At 50.3% G+C, this 18,075-nt stretch overlaps 1 long non-coding RNA gene across 1 annotated transcript; it reads right to left on the minus strand.

Moving 5' to 3' along the window:
* Window positions 1–665: 665 nt before the first annotated feature.
* Window positions 666–3,164, minus strand: LOC144167150 (uncharacterized). The gene is made up of 2 exons (XR_013321863.1): window positions 2,167–3,164; window positions 666–2,103 (listed from the first exon to the last, which is right to left on the minus strand). It is a non-coding gene; the product is annotated as an uncharacterized LOC144167150 (long non-coding RNA).
* Between the last annotated feature and the right edge of the window lie 14,911 nt (window positions 3,165–18,075).

Here is an 18,075-nt window from a genome sequence, read left to right on the forward strand (position 1 = left end):
AGTTGGTACTATTGGTGCTGGGCGCCGCGTGTTGTGTTCGCCCTTTATTTGTTCAGCGCAAGCTGCGCGAAGAAAGTGCGATGTCAATCTACATTCAAGCGCTTATGGAACTGTTAGACTCGGACAGCGATGACGAGACAGTAAAAACTGGCACCGACCAAGTATGTTTAAAATCCAAAAAAGACGCTTCGGCCCAGTTTTTATTGTCGTGTTTTCCTGACCAGACGGGTTTCCGTCCAACCCTCGATTTCAACAGCGATGACGAGTTCGACGCCGCCTGCATTATGGCTGCCGGTGCCTTGGTGAGAACCAACAGAAATCGTGTACCAGGGTACTACGAGAACGTGGTTTCCACGTATTACGACTTCGAGTTTAAGAGGCTATTTAGGTTGTCCCAGGCCACGTTTGACGTTAGTGCGCGCTTCAAGTGTTCACGTTTCTTCCCAAGCTCTGTGCGTGGCCGCCCACAGGTATCTGCTGAAGAACACTGCCTTATAGCCCTTGTGTACATGGGGACGCAGAGCTCAATGTACGCCGTCGCGGACAAATTCGACGTGGCAGAATCGTCGATTCACGCGTGTGTCGACTGTTTTGTGCGCTTCCTTCACTCAATCAGTGACGACATGATATGCATGCCCGACAGCGCAGAAAGAACCCGCATCAAAACAGGATTCCTGGCCAAAAGCCAGGGGAAGGGACCCCGAAACGCTGTCGGGTGCATAGACGGATGCCATGTGGAAATACTGAGGCCCAGTGAATCTGCGCACTCGTACTACAACTGCAAGAAATTCCCATCCATCGTACTGCAAGGTGTGTGCAACCACGAGAACAAGTTTTTGGACATGTTTATCGGTTTCCTGGGCTCGGCCCACGACGCCCGCGTCATGCGCGAGAGCCCATTCTTCACAAGTGCACCAGCGGCAGTGGACGGGGGATACATCCTCGGAGACAGCCCCTATCTACTGCTTCTGTGGCTTATGACCCCCTACAAGGACAACTCAAGCAACTTCCCAAGCTGGAAGAAGGAGTTCAACAAAAGGCATAGTCAACAAAGAGTGGCCATCGAAAATACCTTCAGCCTTCTGAAGCAACGCTTCAGGAGGTTGTACCTGGTTGACGCAAAAACTGTGGCGCAGTCCTGCTTCATTGTAATGGCAGCCTGTGGGCTGCACAACGTTTGCAATGAGGATAGGGACTATTTGCAAGACCTGGAATGCCTGCCTGAAGTTGATGAAGTTGGGAATGACGACGTGGACCCAAATGTGGACCGAAGTCAGTCAAGCTACAGTGAGTGTCTGCGAAGGCATATAGCAACCGAGCAGTGCTAAGGTGCCGCATTGCATGCAGCTATTGCAGAGATTAGTCATTCTTTGCACCTTGTTGATGCAAGGACTGTGGCACAGTCTTGCTTCGTTGTGATGGCAGCCTGTGTGTGATGGAGAGAGGGTCTCCTTGCAAGACCTGGAATGCCGGCCAAAGTTGGTGTCGGAATGACAACATTGACCCAAATGTGAACTGAAGTCAGTCCGCTACAGCCAGTCACTGTGAAGGCACGTCGCAACAGAGCAGTGCTAACACATTGCATTGCATGCACCAGTTGCAAAGATTATGCAAAGCTCTTCATTTTCTCTATGACCCTATGTATCCAATATGACCCTATGTATCCAACGACCCTATGTATCCAATAAATTCAAGGTTTAAATCAGTCCTCATTTTGTTGAGCGACAAAGATTGCCATGTATAGGCAAGATGGTACTCCTCGTGTCAACTGAAAGTGCTATATGCCATCTTGTGCTACCTGTTTGTCCTTGCCGAGGCTCATATGCACGAACACAGACGACATTTCTGCAACAAAACTGGCAGCTTTATTCCTTTTGCTGCTCCATTAGAGCAATGATGCGGTCCAAGCGGGCCATTTCTTCCCTGTTGCGGTCCGCCATTCCAGCTGCGAGTCTGTTGAGGGCTTCAATGACGCTGGCATTGCCTTGGCTGCGCCTCTTCTTTCCAGCCCTGGTGCTCGCAACCTGTGGCGGCGCAGACTCTTGATGGGGCTCCTCATGCGGCTCCCCAGGGCTCGATGGGCCTGCTTGATCTGATGCGTTGCTGCAGGTGTATTCACACATTAGATCAATCATACGCTTTAGTGCTAGCACTACAGGAACTCACTTGGCATCGTTGCCAGCAAACATCATTCTCACTGGGGCCAGTGTGATCTGTGGCCGTATGTGATGTTCCTTGTCCAGAACTCCAGACAGCTCCCTGTGGGATGAAAAGACTATTAAACATTTTTTTCCTCAGCTAAGTCTAATACGATGATGACCACAGAAAAAAAACTTCTCAAAATCGCAAGTTAAATTTGCACGCCCCGTAGACTTATTGTTTTTGGTGGCGTTCTTATAGCCCCACTCAAGACTCTTCCACTTGTTTTCCGTTTGTTTGGGGGTCAAAGTGTCCCCGAACTCTTCGTTGTTCAGCGAGCTTTCGCCAAAGCATCTGCTTTGTACTGAAAATAAGAAAAATGCCATTCAGTGAACATTAGTGAAATTGTGCCATCAAGATAGCGGTCACTGCTGCAGCAACAACATAATGGTTGTCATATGAATGCAAGCAGACATGGGGATCGGCATCAAAATTGCTCACTTCAGCACCAAGATTGCAAAATGGAATGCATGCCAAGTTTCTGCACCTATCCCACAGTAAACATTCTTTTCTCAAGTATCGGTAATGTTTCAGACAACACAGCCATGAAAGGGATTTGGCACCAGAAGCCACTGCACAGACGATCAATCGGAAAAAGATGGTGCAGCTGGAAGGTAGACAAAATGAGGACTGGACACACAAGTGCTTGATCATGTCTAACCAACAGTCATATAGCCACCTTAGTGCATATTACCACTGTAGAGCCGAGTGCAAAGTAGGCCCTGGCATAGTGCAACACTGTGAAACCAAATTGGTTTGCACTGATTCTAAAAGTTGTTACACTAGATACTTCTAAAGTAATTACAAGCTGTATCCCTTGCGTCACAGGTCTTGAAGCTAGTGGAAATATTGCATTGCCTATTCTGTTGTAATGTATCTTTTTAGTGAGTAAATTCTGCCGTAACGAAATAAAGTTTGGCAATTGTTAATATCTATTTAAGGTACCATACCGAAAGCCCCCTCTCATTCCCACCAGGTCCTTCATGTCTTTATACTTTTCTATGAAGAACCTTGTCATCAATGCTCCACTGCTTGGGCACTTGGGCAGCACGGTTGCAGCACCGCTGTCATCGTCACAGGTGCCCTCCGATTGCCCTCCGGTAGAGCACGTCTCCTTTAGGGGGGGGGGGGGGGGGGGGGGCAGGCCAGCGCAGGCGGTGTCCTACTCCCCAAGGGCTCGCTGGCTGGCTTGAAAGCAAGGGTAAAACGCTCTCCATCTGAAAATGTTGATAACAGAAGCATTTGTGAGTAGTTCCATGCCGTAGTGCTGAAAGTTGTCCTAAACCCGGCATTTGATGTACGAAACAGCTGTTACATCTGTGGATAAAGCACCGAGAGTTTTATCATCGATTTCCAACTTATTAGAGCTGCTTGCAGAGCGTCCTGACAAGCTTTGTAATGAATCCACAACTTAGCATGCTTTGAATCCGCGGCCGTCCCTTGCCGGCATGAAACCTCAAATTGGTTTTTATTTGCCGATCTGGTATACAAAACATGACACAAAATTTGTTTGCTGCAATTGCATAGACGAAATCGCTTTTGCAGGTCACCAGCCGTGGGGTCAAATCCTTTGTTGAACGGAACACGAAGACAAATACTATTACTAATTAGCCAAGGATAAACGCGCCAGTTGAATGCAATTAAAAAACCTGCGAGCAGTTCAATGTAGCAAGCAACTCACTGAAGTAAACTTGGCTTTTTTCCTTTTGTTTTTCTTTTGACAAGCGCGCAAGACCCACGTGCTAGCGGCGACTGAACACTCCACTGAGAGGAATAAATGTTTACAGGCTGACCTGACGCTTCGTAAGTGTAGCTGTTTACACTCTTCAGAAAGTCACTATTGCTATCGTACACGATAGTCACACTCTTCATGACGCCGCCGATATTGACGTTGAAGCGCTCCTGAAGCATTCTTCCTGAACGACATGTTGAGTCCGCCAAGATCACTTCCTTGGAAGCTCAAAACTGTTCAATGAGCCGGCTTACAGCCTGTCCCAAATGAAGCCACCTTGAACTTTCGTCCCTTCCCCCTTTCCTGCTAGCTACCCTTCAATGCCCTCTCCATCTCGGCCCCTCGGAGTTAGTCACATGAACTCCTGCCAAACTTTCATCATCATCGTCATCACCAGCCTATCTACGCCCACTGCAGGGCAAAGGCCTCTCCCATTAATCTCCAATTATCCCGGTCGTGTGCTAACTCGTCAAACTTTATTGAAAAGCAGATAGTAAAGCGTGAACCGCATGGCGCATTTTTACACGCGATTCGTGCGCATCGGCGTTGCGAGCGCGATATTTTGACGCCCGCATCGACGATATCGCGCCGGCGGCACCTTCTACCTCGGTCAGAAACTCGCGCGTGACAGTGGGAGGAGCTTGCCGACTTGCCCCAATGGGGAGGAGCGTGCCTCATGGCAGAAGTTTCGAAGTGCTCCAGACAGCGAAGTGCATGAAACAAACCACGTTTGTTCTTAATTTGCAAGGCAGCATACTTACTAGTCGTTTTACTGAATTAATGGACGGACTCGAGCTTTATTCTAGCAAACAAACATGGGGCTGTCTGTTTCCCTTACTGTGTGTGTAGCACACAACCCAATTTGCTCGACCAGTGAAGACACCAGACAGGTCGCATTTGGCTGTTCAACATCCATGTGTAAGACTCCACATGTAAGAGGGTGTGAAACCTATAGCTTTGCATGCACGACCCCTCCTCCTTCCTCCGGTCCCCGCATGTGCATGCGTAAACCGGCAACCGCTTATGTATGTGTGCTTACCAAAAAGGACAACAGCAAGCGGCACCCAGAAAATGGCTTCACTGGAATGAAGCCAGGGCGGGGGGGTTGTTGCAGTAAAAAGAATGCTCTGCATGCTGAAAAAGTGGTGCTTTTCACATTTAAATTACTACAGAGCATAACATTACACTCATAAAACTTCCCTCAAAAGTATACGCCAGCTTGTAAAACTTTAAAGGAGCCATGAAGAGAAAACACAAGTTTGGTTCATTCGAAAGATTGCCTCGTTAGAACCATAACGACACCACTTATAACGCAAACTTCGCTGAAATAAGCTACATAATTAGGAAAAAAGGAAATGACCATGCGACCCACCAGCTCATTTTCCGCAACAGAACCTGTGATGTCACTTGGGAATGCTCTGCGATTGGCGGAGGCCGGCAAAAGCAAACGCATGTTAGGCAGGGCTCACAGCTTGCATAGCGAGCTAAATGCCCGTGAAACATACTGCACATTCTTTTTATGACAAAGAACGCTGGACGGTCTTCCCTAGTCTTCCTAGGGAAGAACGGTCTTCCCTAGTTTTGGTAGGAACCTGATCTCCGCCTCTTTCCATTCCATGGGTAGCGTTCCTGTCTCCCAGGCACTGTTTATGTGTCCTAGGAGCTCGAGACGGCTTTTGATGCTGAGGTTATTGAGCATCTTGTAGGTTATGGTGTCTCTGCCCGGTGCGCTGCCATGGTTGCTTTCGTCGATTGCCGCTGTCAGCTCTTGATCGGTGAAAGGTTCGTCCAAGTCAGCGTTACTCATTCCCTCGTATTCTGGAAGTGGCGTGGCGTTCTTTTCCGTTTTTAGGTATTTTGTCTTGAGATCTTTGATTAGCTGCTCGCTGCCACCCTTGTAGTTCAACGTGCGCGTAAGGCTGCGGTTGCTTGCGCTCTTGCCATTTAGGGGGTCTGTCAGGTGTCTGAGGAGGTTCCACGTTTTTCTTGTCGACAGAGTGCCTTGCAGTCCGTCGCACAGCTGCATCCAGTTTTCTCTGCACAGCTGGTTTGCGTATTCCGCAGCCTGCCTGTTAAGTTCGTGTATGCGTTTCCGCAACTTCTTGTTGTGTTTTTGCCTTTTCCATCTTCTGGTTAACCCGTGCCTAGCCTCCAAATATGGACTAGTTTGCTCTCCACGTATGGGGTTTGCACTGTGGTAGCTATCTTTTGCGTGTACTTGTCCACCCACTCCAAATGTTTTTTGGCCCACTCCTGGTAGGACCTGGACTCCGTTTCCCCTTGTTCTTCTTCTTCGGTTTCCATTCTCTTCCTGAGGCGATCCCAGTCCGTGATTCTTGCCTGTCCTAGTTTCACTTTGAAATTGGGTCCTCTTATTGTCAGGCATATAATATCGTGGTCCGATCCTAGATTCGTCCCCTTGTTTTGCCAGGTTAAGTCAAGGTCCCCCCTCAACAGGGACAGGTCCGGGGTGGTGTCCCTTGACGTGCTCGTACCCATTCTGGTGGGGGTGTCCGGCTCGTTCATTATGACCAGGTTGTGTTGCTCTATTACGTTAGCTAGTTGTCTGCCCGTTTTTGATTGGAATTTGTATCCCCATTGTGTGTGTGGAGCGTTGAAGTCCCCCAGCATTAGTATCGGTCTTGTATTTGCTTCCTTGATGCAGTCCAGAAGGGTGCCATCGAAGTCGGGATCTTTTCTCGATGGCCGGCAGTAGGCATTGAGTACAAAAATATTCTTCTCGTTGCCTATGCTCCTGTTATGGATCTCGATCAGCACGTGCTCGCATCCGCGTTGGGCGGTTACGTGTTGTGTTGCGGCTATGTTACTGCGGACTAGGATGGCCGTGCTCTTTTCGCTCGGGTCCGTGTAGGTAATGTACCCCGCGAGCTTGGGTCTGTCGTTGGTTTCTTGTAGCGCTATGACGTCCGGTTTCTGTTCTGGATTTTCGATGTGTAGGCTTAGCTCCCCTAATTTGTTTTTTATCCCTCTGCAATTCCATTGGTAAATTATCGTCGTGCTATTCTGGTCATGTTTACTCTTCTTCATCTTGGCTGTGTTCTTCGTTCGTGAGATTATTCCCTAGGTGTGGCCTGCTGTGTAGCGTATCCTTGAGCGATTTCTTCTTGACTAAGGTTGCATGCTTGATCTTTGCGTCGAAGGCCGTCATCCTGGCCGACATTTGATTAACTTGGCCTCGAGGTTGTCAAGCCTCGTCGTCACATTCCCCATCTGTTCGGTGAGCCCTCCCACCTGATTGGCTATTTGGGATACACACACAGAACACAAATAAGCCGGAATGGGAGTAAATGGCTTGTGTCATAACTCAGTACCAATTCGGAGTTTTCAAAACTCCTTCCAATGGGAGTTTCGCGTTACTCCCATTATTTCGGCAGTTTTTTCAGTAGCATATGGGAGTTTCATTTTACTGCCACTACAATGGGAGTTTCCAGGGGTACCATTGGGAGTGTATTGTTTCCTCCAACTGGGAGTTTTCAGGGGGCGCATTGGGAGCAGTGTTGACCTGCATTCGAGGTTTTTTTGTGTGTGTGTTTTTCTGCGCTTCATATATATGCGCTGCAGTGGAATTTATTACTGCATTTGGGAGTTCTTAATAAGGGCACAGGCCGCATTTTTATTTTTCGTTGGGGATCACGTAATTTCTAGTCTTTTTCCGCTTCAAACGTTGAATGGCGAAACGTGAAAAGTTTGTTTTCTGCACAGTCAATTTATTGCATAAAAATTACATGAATACGATATACGTGTGAACACGTTAATAAGACAATAAAAACACTGAATCGACAAAACACCTACATCGAGAACACAAGGTATCCTGGTAAGAACTTTATCTACTACAACACTCCTCAACGAAAAAAATTTAAGCCATTTGCAAACAATGAGGTCAGCATGTCGTCGGTGCGCTGTTTGCTTGCACCTGCCTCCCAAACGCTGACGTTGCCGCATCCCCTGGCACGTTCCCCTGGAAGCCACAGCAGCACATTCATTAGAGGGATAGCAAAACGCTTTAAATCTGCGGTAACAAATACATAAGCATATTGGGCATCTGACCTGAAAAAAAAAAAAAAAAAAAAAGAAACGGCACTGTAAAGACGCTGAACTTGTCACTCTTGTGCCCAACTTTCCGTAATGTCTGAATGTTTGTTTAAAGCTACGCAAAACTGCACTTCTGTCCGAGACACCTGCGCTCACTAGTTCGTCAAAACGAGGTGTTCTGCTGTTCAAAAAGGTGCGCAACCATTGTGGCGACCAACTTCTCAAAATGCTTCCTTTCCCTCTTTTCCTTGCGTGTAGTGTTCTGGGAACGAGCTTGAGGTTTTACCCCCCGCACTGCCCCTCTCTCCCCTCACCGAAAGTTAAGGAAAAATTTCGGTCGGTGTGACGCCTGCGCGTGCCCCCTTCAAAAAAAAATAAAATAAGCAGTCGTCTGTCGACTCTACAGAATGCTCCCTCGAATGGCGTTTTCCGGTTATAGTTACACGCGCTTAGCGTACGGAGAGCTCCCACGGGGCCCCGACCTTCTCCATTTCCAGTGAAAGCAATTAATCGCCGGCGACACGCGGCAGTCACCCTCCTCGTAGCAGGCGCGGCTGGCACCACACCTACTTCTCAATAAAAGCGGCCGCCCTGCGACGTTTGACCGACCAACTTCACCCTCGCTTGCCAGTAAGCCACAGACACAGCCTAACAAAAACACCTAACAGCCGTCCAGAGTTCGGACAGTTTTCATTCTGCTTGCGAGTGTGAACCAGTGAGTGTTCTGCTCGAGACCCGCGCAAATACGCATTGCTTTCACACCGTTCGGCCTCCCCAGTGACGTTCCGGGCATGGTGCCGTCTTTCACGCACAACGCTCACCTCCAGTGGCGGAGAATCGCCCGTGCAGTGGCGGGGGAAACACGTTGAGTTTATTTGATGCTACAAGGGGCACAAGTCTCCCAAAATGTTGCGTACAATAAAAAACGTGAAAATCTTACCTTCAACCACCTCGCAGAGGCACAACCGCGTTGTTTTTAACGAGCCGCTCTCAGCGATCACTGCATTTAGGCCTCGCGTCGGCTCGCTGGCGTATTCCGTCGGCTGGAAGGTCGGTGACACGGAGGCGACGTTGCAGTCCGTCGCACGTCAGTCCAGGCTGGTTCCACAATGTTCGCAACGGGCTTCGGTTGTTGGGAAGCACTTCACATCTGTTCGTCCAGCCGCAAGTTGACACTGGCAATAAATTTTCGGGGACGCTGGAGCTCACACGACACACGACACCAACTGGCAGCCATTTTGTAAGGACGCGTAGAGGAGGAAGGGTGAAGGAGGAGGAGAAGGAAATGGAGGTGGCGTGGGAGTTTTTAATACTCCCATTAGGACAAACGCAGTAATCACAGCCAGATACTGCGTTTTGTGAAGAGGTACAACCGTGATAAATGCGCTTATTTACGACGGCTTGTGGCCCCCGGTGTAAACTGGCAGTTTTTCCACCATCATACTACCACACGTGGGAGCAGGCCGCCTGTCGTGAGGAGTTTAAAAGACGTATTCCAGCCAAGAAACTCCCATTCAGGCTAACTTGTGTTTTGTGTGCATGGCCGTTGGTTTGGGTTAACTGGTTAGTGATTTGTGATAACATGTCCATGACCGTTTTCATCGTGGGTTCTGTTTGCGGTAGCCTCGGCGGGCTTGGTTCCGTTCTTTCGGCTTCCATGGGCACCATCGGCGGCGATTCCGGATGGGTGTCTTTTTTAGCGATTTTGCGTTCAGCGCTGTCCTCGGTGTTCCCTGATTTATCTAATGCCTCCACGCATTCTATTAGCGCCTTAATCTGCTGATTTTGCATCTGAATCTGTTGGTTCTGCTTCGCTATCAGCTTTTTGAGTTCTGAGCACTCCTTACAGTCATTACGGGGAGGGAGAGGGGTGAGTGGGGGGAAGTCTTTGTCGTTACTAAGAGCGACGGGAAACTTGTCTGCCCAATCCACCTGTTTATCGGCGATCCGCTTCGGCAGTGATGCTACCACTGCGCCAATTGCGCCAAACTGCGCCCAAGTCACGCGTTCCGCTCCTGGTCTTTGACCTCGAACGTGACTCGCGCCTGCGAGTCTTGGCCGCGACACCCGGCGATGACGCTCTCGAACCCGGCCTCGATGCGCAGCTCTCGCTCCTACTCCTGCCTCCCCGGGAGAGGGAGCGGCGGCTCCTGTGCCCTTGGGGAGGAAGCGACGCAGCTGTTTCCTCTCGGTTCGGTGGAGAACCTTCCGCCGTCTCGTCGTTGGCGGCTCTCTGCCGCTTCCATCTCCGCCTCCGCACCACGTACGGAGTCTTGTATCGAGCCTTGCACGTCTTGTCTGCAGTGAGGTGTCCGCCTCCGCAGAGGCTGCACTTGGGTACACACTTGTGGACGTCGTTGGGGTTCTGGACGCCGCAGCCGCGGCAGATCCGGTTCGACAGATTTGGGCATACGTCCATTCGGTGGCCGAGTCGGCCGCACTGGAAACAATCCGCCTCTTTCACAACCCCACTGCGCATGCGCAATCCCCTAGCGGCCAAGTCCCTAAGCAGTCCAGTAGGGGCAGCAGACGACATTCCCCACAGCTCCCGCACAAGCGGGAAGGGGTCGTGGTTGTATTTACATCGTTTGATTTTTTGTTTGTGCTCGTTGTGCGCGGAACAATGCCCACAACTTGTGCTGCGTTCCGCTGTAACTCGGAGTGCCGAAAAGGGAACGCTGTCGGCTTCTATCGCTTCCCGTCGGCCGCACGCGATCGGCTACGGCGGCTTGCGTCGCTCGCGTCGGCTCGGGTGATAGGAACTTTAGGCTTAGCATCCTGGCGGATATTTGATCGCTGCTATCTGTGCAACTGCGAATGACAATCCGCAACACAACTTTCACTACACTATCATCCCCTTTCTCGCATGTGGACCTCTATTTAAGTTATAACTGCTGTTTGAGCGATCGGTGACCAAGACATCTGCGTAGCCTGTTTCGATGCATCCGCGCAGGTATCGCCATCTCTCGGCCGTTCGGCGCACCGCGCGCCGCGGCGACCGGTCAGCGTAGGCTTGCATCGCGGCAGACATATCTGATCGCCGCTTTTAAAATAAGCCCTGACAACAATCCCCAGCACAATTTTTCACCACACTATCGCATGTGGAACTTTTTAGCGATCAGATTGATTCAGAAGAGCAGCGACAAGCGCGGTTGCTACCGTGGTCTGCGCCGGTTCGAGCCGCTGAGTGTGCCGAGCTGGCAGGCGCGGCCGGCGTGTGCGCGGACTGTTTCCGAAGGCAGAAAACGCTTCACGATTGCTTGCTTTAAGCGCTGGACACATGTACGATCGGTACACGCGATTCGCATGCGACGGATCGTTACGACTGTTGCCACGACTTGTCGTACACGTGAATTTGAGACACATGACCCGATGCGCGTGTACGATGCGTCGTCGGCGTCGCTCCGCCCACTGTTTTTGCTCTATGGTCAACTACGACGATCGCTAAGCTGAATTTGTCGATTCCGCGAATTTGTTCACAAGAAATTGATAAAGCAGGCAATCGTGAAGCGTTTTCTGCCTTCGCAAACAGTCCGCGCACACGCCGGCCGCGTCTGCCAGCTCGGCACACTCAGCGGCTCGAACCGGCGCAGACCACGGTAGCAACCGCTTGACGCTGCTCTTCTGAATCAATCTGATCGCTAAAAAGTTCCACATGCGAGAAAGTAGGTGTTAGTGTGGTGAAAAATTGTGCTTGGGATTGTTATCAGGGCTTATTTTAAAAGCGGCGATCAGATATCTGCCACGATGCAAGCGTATACGCTGACCGGCCCCCGCGGCGCGCGGCGAACGGTGCGCCGACCGGTCGAGAGATGGCAATACCTGCGCGGAAACATCGAAACAGGCTACGCAGATGTTCAACTACGACGATCGCTGAGCTGAATTTGTAGATTCCGCGCGTTTGTTCGCAAGAAATTGATAAAGCAGGCAATCGCGAAGTGTTTTCTGCCTTCGGAAACAGTCCGCGCACACGCCGGTCGCGCCTGCCAGCTCGGCACACTCAGCGGCTCGAACCGGCGCAGACCACGGTAGCAACCGCGCTTGTCGCTGCTCTTCTGAATCAATCTGATCGCTAAAAAGAAGTAGCTTATGCGAGAAAAGGGATGATAGTGTGGTGAAAAGTTGTGTTACGGATTGTCATTCGCAGTTACACAGATAGCGGTGATCAAATATCCGCCAGGATGCTAAGCCTACAGTTTCCAACACCCGAGCCGACCAGAGCAACGCACGCCGGTTGCGGGAGGTTGGGGCTTAGCGGGCTCTCATTGGCTGTGGCCTCACGACGATTGCAACGATGGCACGACTGCATCTGGCTTGCCAGACGCACGTCGTGAGCCTCCTCCGACCAGCGATCGACGCCAAAACGGGTCCTAACGATCAATCGTAACGATGAGTCGCATGCGAATCGCGTGTACCAGTCGTACATGTGTCCAGCGCTTTATCCATTTCTTGCGAACAAACGCGCAGAATCTACAAATTCAGCTCAGCGATCATCGTAGTTGACCATGGAGCAAAAACAGTGGGCGGAGCGACGCCGACGACGCATCTCATGCGCGCATCGGGCCGTCTCAACTTCACGCGTACGACTAGTCGTGGCGACAGTCGTAACGATCAGTCGCATGCGAATCGCGTGTACCAATCGTACATGTGTCCAGCGCTGAAAGGCATTTTGCGAACTGCCGGCCTTTGTTGAGCTGGCGATCGCACTTCATGCCTGACGACTCCAAGTACTGCTCGCTCTGCTACTCGGACGGCACACGGATCTGTCCGAGATTTCTCTGCCAGCCCTCATTCAGTGATAAGAAGCCGCCTGGTATATGTGATGACCAGGGGCTGTCATCTTAAGGCGTTGTAACACCAACACAGAAGAAAAACTTCGGCTGCTCCTCGCCGTAATGTGGGATTGCCGTGCATACAACGAGAACGCCGCTGGAGGAAACGCCGGCAAACCCTACAGCTTCAACTTCCGCTAGGCACGCTAGGTGGCAGCACACCGCAATGAAAGAGGCGGATTGTCTATCTGCTTTCGGTAGAGTGAGCACTCGACGAGCAGGTTGCCATACTTGACGTAGTTTGGCACCTTGGGTCCGTTGAACGCGATCACCACCGACATCGTCTTGCCTATACGGTTGGCTTGCAGGGCCGTTGGGTTGTACTCGTGGACTATATAGTCGTTGATTTCTTGGGCCGTGTCCGTGAGGGGCACTCCTCGGATGACCCCCTTGACCGTGCCGTGGGGGGCCGATTCGTACGCGCTGACTTCATGTTGGGCGCCGTAGACAATGAGTCGAGCGACCGCCGCGTAGCGGTCGGCGTTTTCTCTTCTTGGAGTAGTAACGATGACTATGTTCTGCTGCTTGAGCACGTCACCTCGAGCTTCACGGCGAGGCCTACTGCCGGTCAGCCTTCCTCAAATCCGGCGCCGCCAGCCCGCACTTGCCGCACCTGACGTGCGGAAAAAGGTCCTTCAGCATTGCAAAATCCACTAAGACAAAATCTGTGCCGGATTCTTCCTGTGAGTGCGCCAAATCCACTTCAAGGAGGTCGAATTGCCGCTGTGTTGCTGACTTGGTCTCCATTCCGCGCTTGACCTCGTTCGCGTGTTCCGTACGCGCGGCGATCTCCTCCGCCGTGTAATACCTCGTGTCAAGCTGGCAAGCCGTGCTCGGACCAGGTATGGATTCCGGAGGTGGTTGGTCAGGCGATGGGGCAGGTGAGGCAATACGAGGCGGCGAACGATTCTCATCCGGTGGAGTCGAGCGGCCCGAAGTCGCACCACGCGACTTTGGGATAGGCGGACAACGCTTTCGCTTCCCGTACGCATGACGGGTCGTCTTCTTTGAACGTACGGCTCCTGGCATCAGTCATGAAAGTACGCGATGGAAGAATTGAAAGAAACTGTAAAAAAAACTGCTCTAAGTGAGCGCTGCGCCAGTAGAGCGGACTCCGTCAGACGCGCGTAGCAGGCGCCATGATGGCGACCACCATGACAGCAGTCGCGCCGACCAATGGGAGGGGTCGTATGGCGAACTCAAACCGCGCGCGCCCGCTCTAGCCAATCGGCGGCCGAGAAGGTGCCTTCGGAAAACTGCAAGGGCGGTCGTTCTACTCAAGCGACGCCATTTTGAGATACCACAAAATGCGCACAAAGAAACAAGCTTCAAAACAAGACCGAGATGGCGGCGATCGGTCGGCTGCTTCGCCCGCGGTGCGCGCGGGAATTTGAAGCAATTTTTGCCCAATTCGGGGCATTTCGTGGCCCCCGAGGCACTTCAAAACATGATTTTACAGTATTTCCCGATGGAATTTCGCGTTGATATTTTGAAGGCAGGTGCTTGAAGGTACAATAATTCCAAAAATTGGATTTTCTCGAAATCGATATTTTGGCCATTTTTGACCATTCTAAGACCCGCGTCCCCCCTTAAAACTGCTACAGGGTCTTGGTCCCTTGCGGCAGCTCGAAGAATGATGTCGACCTCCGCTGATCTTTTCTCTGCCTTCGCAGTTTTTTGTCTGCCTTTGCCTGCAATGAGAGGTCAAGAGATAACATGCCATACTTGTTCCGAGCCTCTTCCACCAAAATGACTCGCCTATTTAGAGCAACAAGCACACTTCAGTGTCATTTTACTTGTGTTTAATGATAGTTATGAGGTCAACTTTCACACAAATATTGAGTTCCCTAACAAACATACCTGAAAGCGGTGGCTATTGAAAGGCGTGTAATGTCCGCTTTTGTTTCCCGGCCCGGCAGGGCGGGCACGCAGCGCTTATTATGGTCAAAGCAGGCGTGGAAACCAAGGCGACGGGCACAGCGAAGAGGGACGTAGCCATCGCGCTGATATGGGCCTCGCATGGACACATTCTACATATCTCAAACCAGGCGTTATCACTACGTGTCGCCCACGCACTCCGGAGCACGCCGCTCGCACATTAAAGCCTTGGCGGCTACTCGACGCCGACACGAACAATGCAGATGAATTCCAAACCCGGCTAACTGGTAGCCAGCACAGTCCTGAAAGAGTGTGTTACGTGGAAATATGTGCAAGGTGGTAATACGAGCCATTTTCTTCGGCGTCGGCGCCATATATGGTGAAGCGGACCTCCGCGCCTTTGACGGCTCTGCCGGCACGCCGACATTCATTCCTTACTTTCTGCGGCTAGTGGCAGATGTAAAACGGCTAAAGAGTGCTCAGACACTATTATGCACAATTTAATGGTAAGAACACTTACCGGTCATGTGAACGATGGTGGCCTCGAATAATCTCCCCGCGTCTCGCTGTTGCCGAGCCAAAACACTTCCCATGCCACGCTCGTAGTCGTCGACGTCCACCAGAAAAAAATTTTTTCTGCGCTGTGTTTTTCTGCACTGTGCGTGGCTACATTGTATGTGTGCTGGTTCTCTTTTCTTTTTGCAGTGGTCGGGGCTGCTTTATTGTGTCTGCTTTATTTGTATTGATTCTCTTTTAGTTTTGTCGTTAGTGCTTCAGCAGTTCGCCTGCTGCCACAATGTGGGTGGGTGTGGAGTTTGGTTTCAGCTTTTTTTCTCACCTAAAAATTGATTTTTATGGAAAGGTGCTTTTCGGGCTTTCGCACCTTTTTTTTTATTGGCTGTTAACTTGCCATAGCGTGGCTGGAGCGGGTTTTGTTCGCCACCTTTTTTGTCTTTGTAGGGGGAACACGGAATAAACAAAGGAAATTAAAAGGTATCAGTCTGGCTCCAGGCCCTATTTTAGTTCACGAGTTGCGGTGTCTGGTTTTGGCCGCTATTGTGTGTTGTTTTATTTTGTTAGTCGTCGTGTTACAACGAGCAAAATAGTAAACTCAATTCTGCTCCCGCGTCCCCGGTGTTAAAATTGTAAGTTTCATTTCTTCGTTGATTGTGTGAGGAGGAAAGTGGTGAAAATATTCTCTTTCATCGCAAAAAAGAAACAAACAACAGCTTTGCAAGTGCAGTTGCAAAGCTGTCTTCACGATAGAATTATCTTGTTCGACTGTTGGCTATTGTGTAGACAGCTTCATGTATCGCAACATATTTTGCCATGGCAGCCGCATCTGTAGTGACAAGAATCTGTCATCACGACAGTTGGCTTTGCTACTACAGCATTTTTGCCGTGGTTCTGTTGCAAAGACAGACGTCACGACAGCATTTATGCCGCTGTAGTGACTACAACATTCTGTTGTCACGACAGCCAGCTTTGCTACTACAGCATTTTTGTCGTAGTCTTGTAGTAATGACAGACGTCACGACAGCTGGCTATGTCACGACAGCATGATAGCTGTCGTGGCAACAGGTAGTTCTGTTGTGACTACAGGAATGTTTGTCGTTGAGAAAATTGACTCTGTCGTTACGACAGAAGTGTGTGTCATAACAACAGATGGCTTTGTCGTAACGACAGGACTTCTGTCGTAACTACAAAAAATTGTGTCGTATGACAGGAATTCTTGTTGGGTTTCTGTCGTATTTCTGTTGATATGTGATGCATGACTCGCAACCTGACACCCCCATTGCGGTTAAAAAATCTGCATACTTCCTACCTTTCAGGCCCCTTTTCTTGCCACATTTTCCTTTAACATTGCGCTATCTCCCGGCTTGTCTGTTAGTGGCGCCACTCTTTTTCTACTCGTTTCTTTCCTACCCCAGTATGCTCAAGGCATTATCTCAAGCACTCGCGACTGCAGCCGCTCGTGCCTGTTTTTCTGTTAGTTCACAATCGGTGAAGGGTGCTCAGAGCCACAAGGTCCATTTTTAGTTTTTCTCGTTGAGCACAACAAACAAATACTACAAATGCCACTCACGCTTGGTGATAAGATCAAAATAACCGAAGAGACCAAAAAAACACTGTGCTGCCGCCGACCCTTCCACCTACATTCGTTGCTTCTTTGTTCACTAATAACAGCCATGCAGTTTCCTTTAGAAAATGTCCTGCTTCATCCATAGCCAACGCCGCCTGTATAATCATTGCCTAACGCGTGAGCGAAAAATGGTCAAACAGCCACTCTCCTGCTGCTCTCTCCAACCCTTTCCTGCTCCGCAGCTTTCCTGCGATCTTTCATGTCCGCCAGCCAGCGCCGCTTCTTGGAAACTCCGCAAAATAGTTGACAGTTTGTCTAGCGTTCCTCAGTTGGCGCTCCTACGCCTTCCTGTATATCGCTATGCTTGTCTGTCCTGGTCTGACACTGATAAAACCACCTGCGCCACGATGGACGCAAAACCACTTGTGGGGCCGCAGGCTGATGCCGGGTGTGCGAGTACGTACTGGGATCACGGGCCCCGAAATTTTCTGAGTGGGGCATCCCCCCTCTGTCGTCTCTGTGTTTCGGCCTTGTTTTGTCCACTCTGTTCGCACTCCGCATCGTTTCACAGTTTTAAAATTGAACATGTACTGTAGAAACCTTTTGTTTCCTATAATCTGAAATTCACAAGTATGTGATACTTTTGGAAAGTAATGGTTGAAGTGAGCGCTTGAACAGAAAATGTACATGCAGTTTTTTCTTCCCTATATCCTCCAGGGAGAAATATATCAGTAAAATACTCGCTGTATTCGAAAATATCGTTTCTATTTGTCCATCTGACAATTAATATGTTCTCACACTATTTCAGTTGCACCTATGTCAGTCATCCAGCGAAAAATGCAGCAGGTATGAAGCGAGTGACACGTTGAATGACATTCCCAGTGCGCCCCAGAACTAGCGCCCCGTCACGGCTAAGATGCGAGTGAAACGGCTCTTGAAACCTAACATGCAAACTGATAGACACACGTCGTACAAGTGGGTGCAGGGTTCGCGACTCGCGAGCAGTGACGTAAGGCGAGACGTCTGCCGGCGTGCGCCACATAGTGGATGAGTGTCTGAACTAAGCATCCCTACTGTTCCCATTGGAAAGTGGCAGCGCGTTAGGCAATGTTTATACAGGTGGCGTTGCCATAGCATTTGCATTCTTCTCGCACTTTTGATATGCTCAGCTTTATCACATGGCACACAGCTAAGACAGCCGAACGTTACGTAAACTCGCGACACGCCGTTGATTACGTGCCTACATCCACTTGAACCCCATGCACTGAAGGGACGGGAAGGTCTTTCTGATTTTGGCC

Source organism: Haemaphysalis longicornis, unplaced genomic scaffold (assembly GCF_048455015.1).
Source record: "Haemaphysalis longicornis isolate Haplotype H1 unplaced genomic scaffold, Haemaphysalis longicornis Haplotype H1 scaffold_2, whole genome shotgun sequence".
In the NCBI taxonomy this organism is placed as follows: domain Eukaryota; kingdom Metazoa; phylum Arthropoda; class Arachnida; order Ixodida; family Ixodidae; genus Haemaphysalis; species Haemaphysalis longicornis.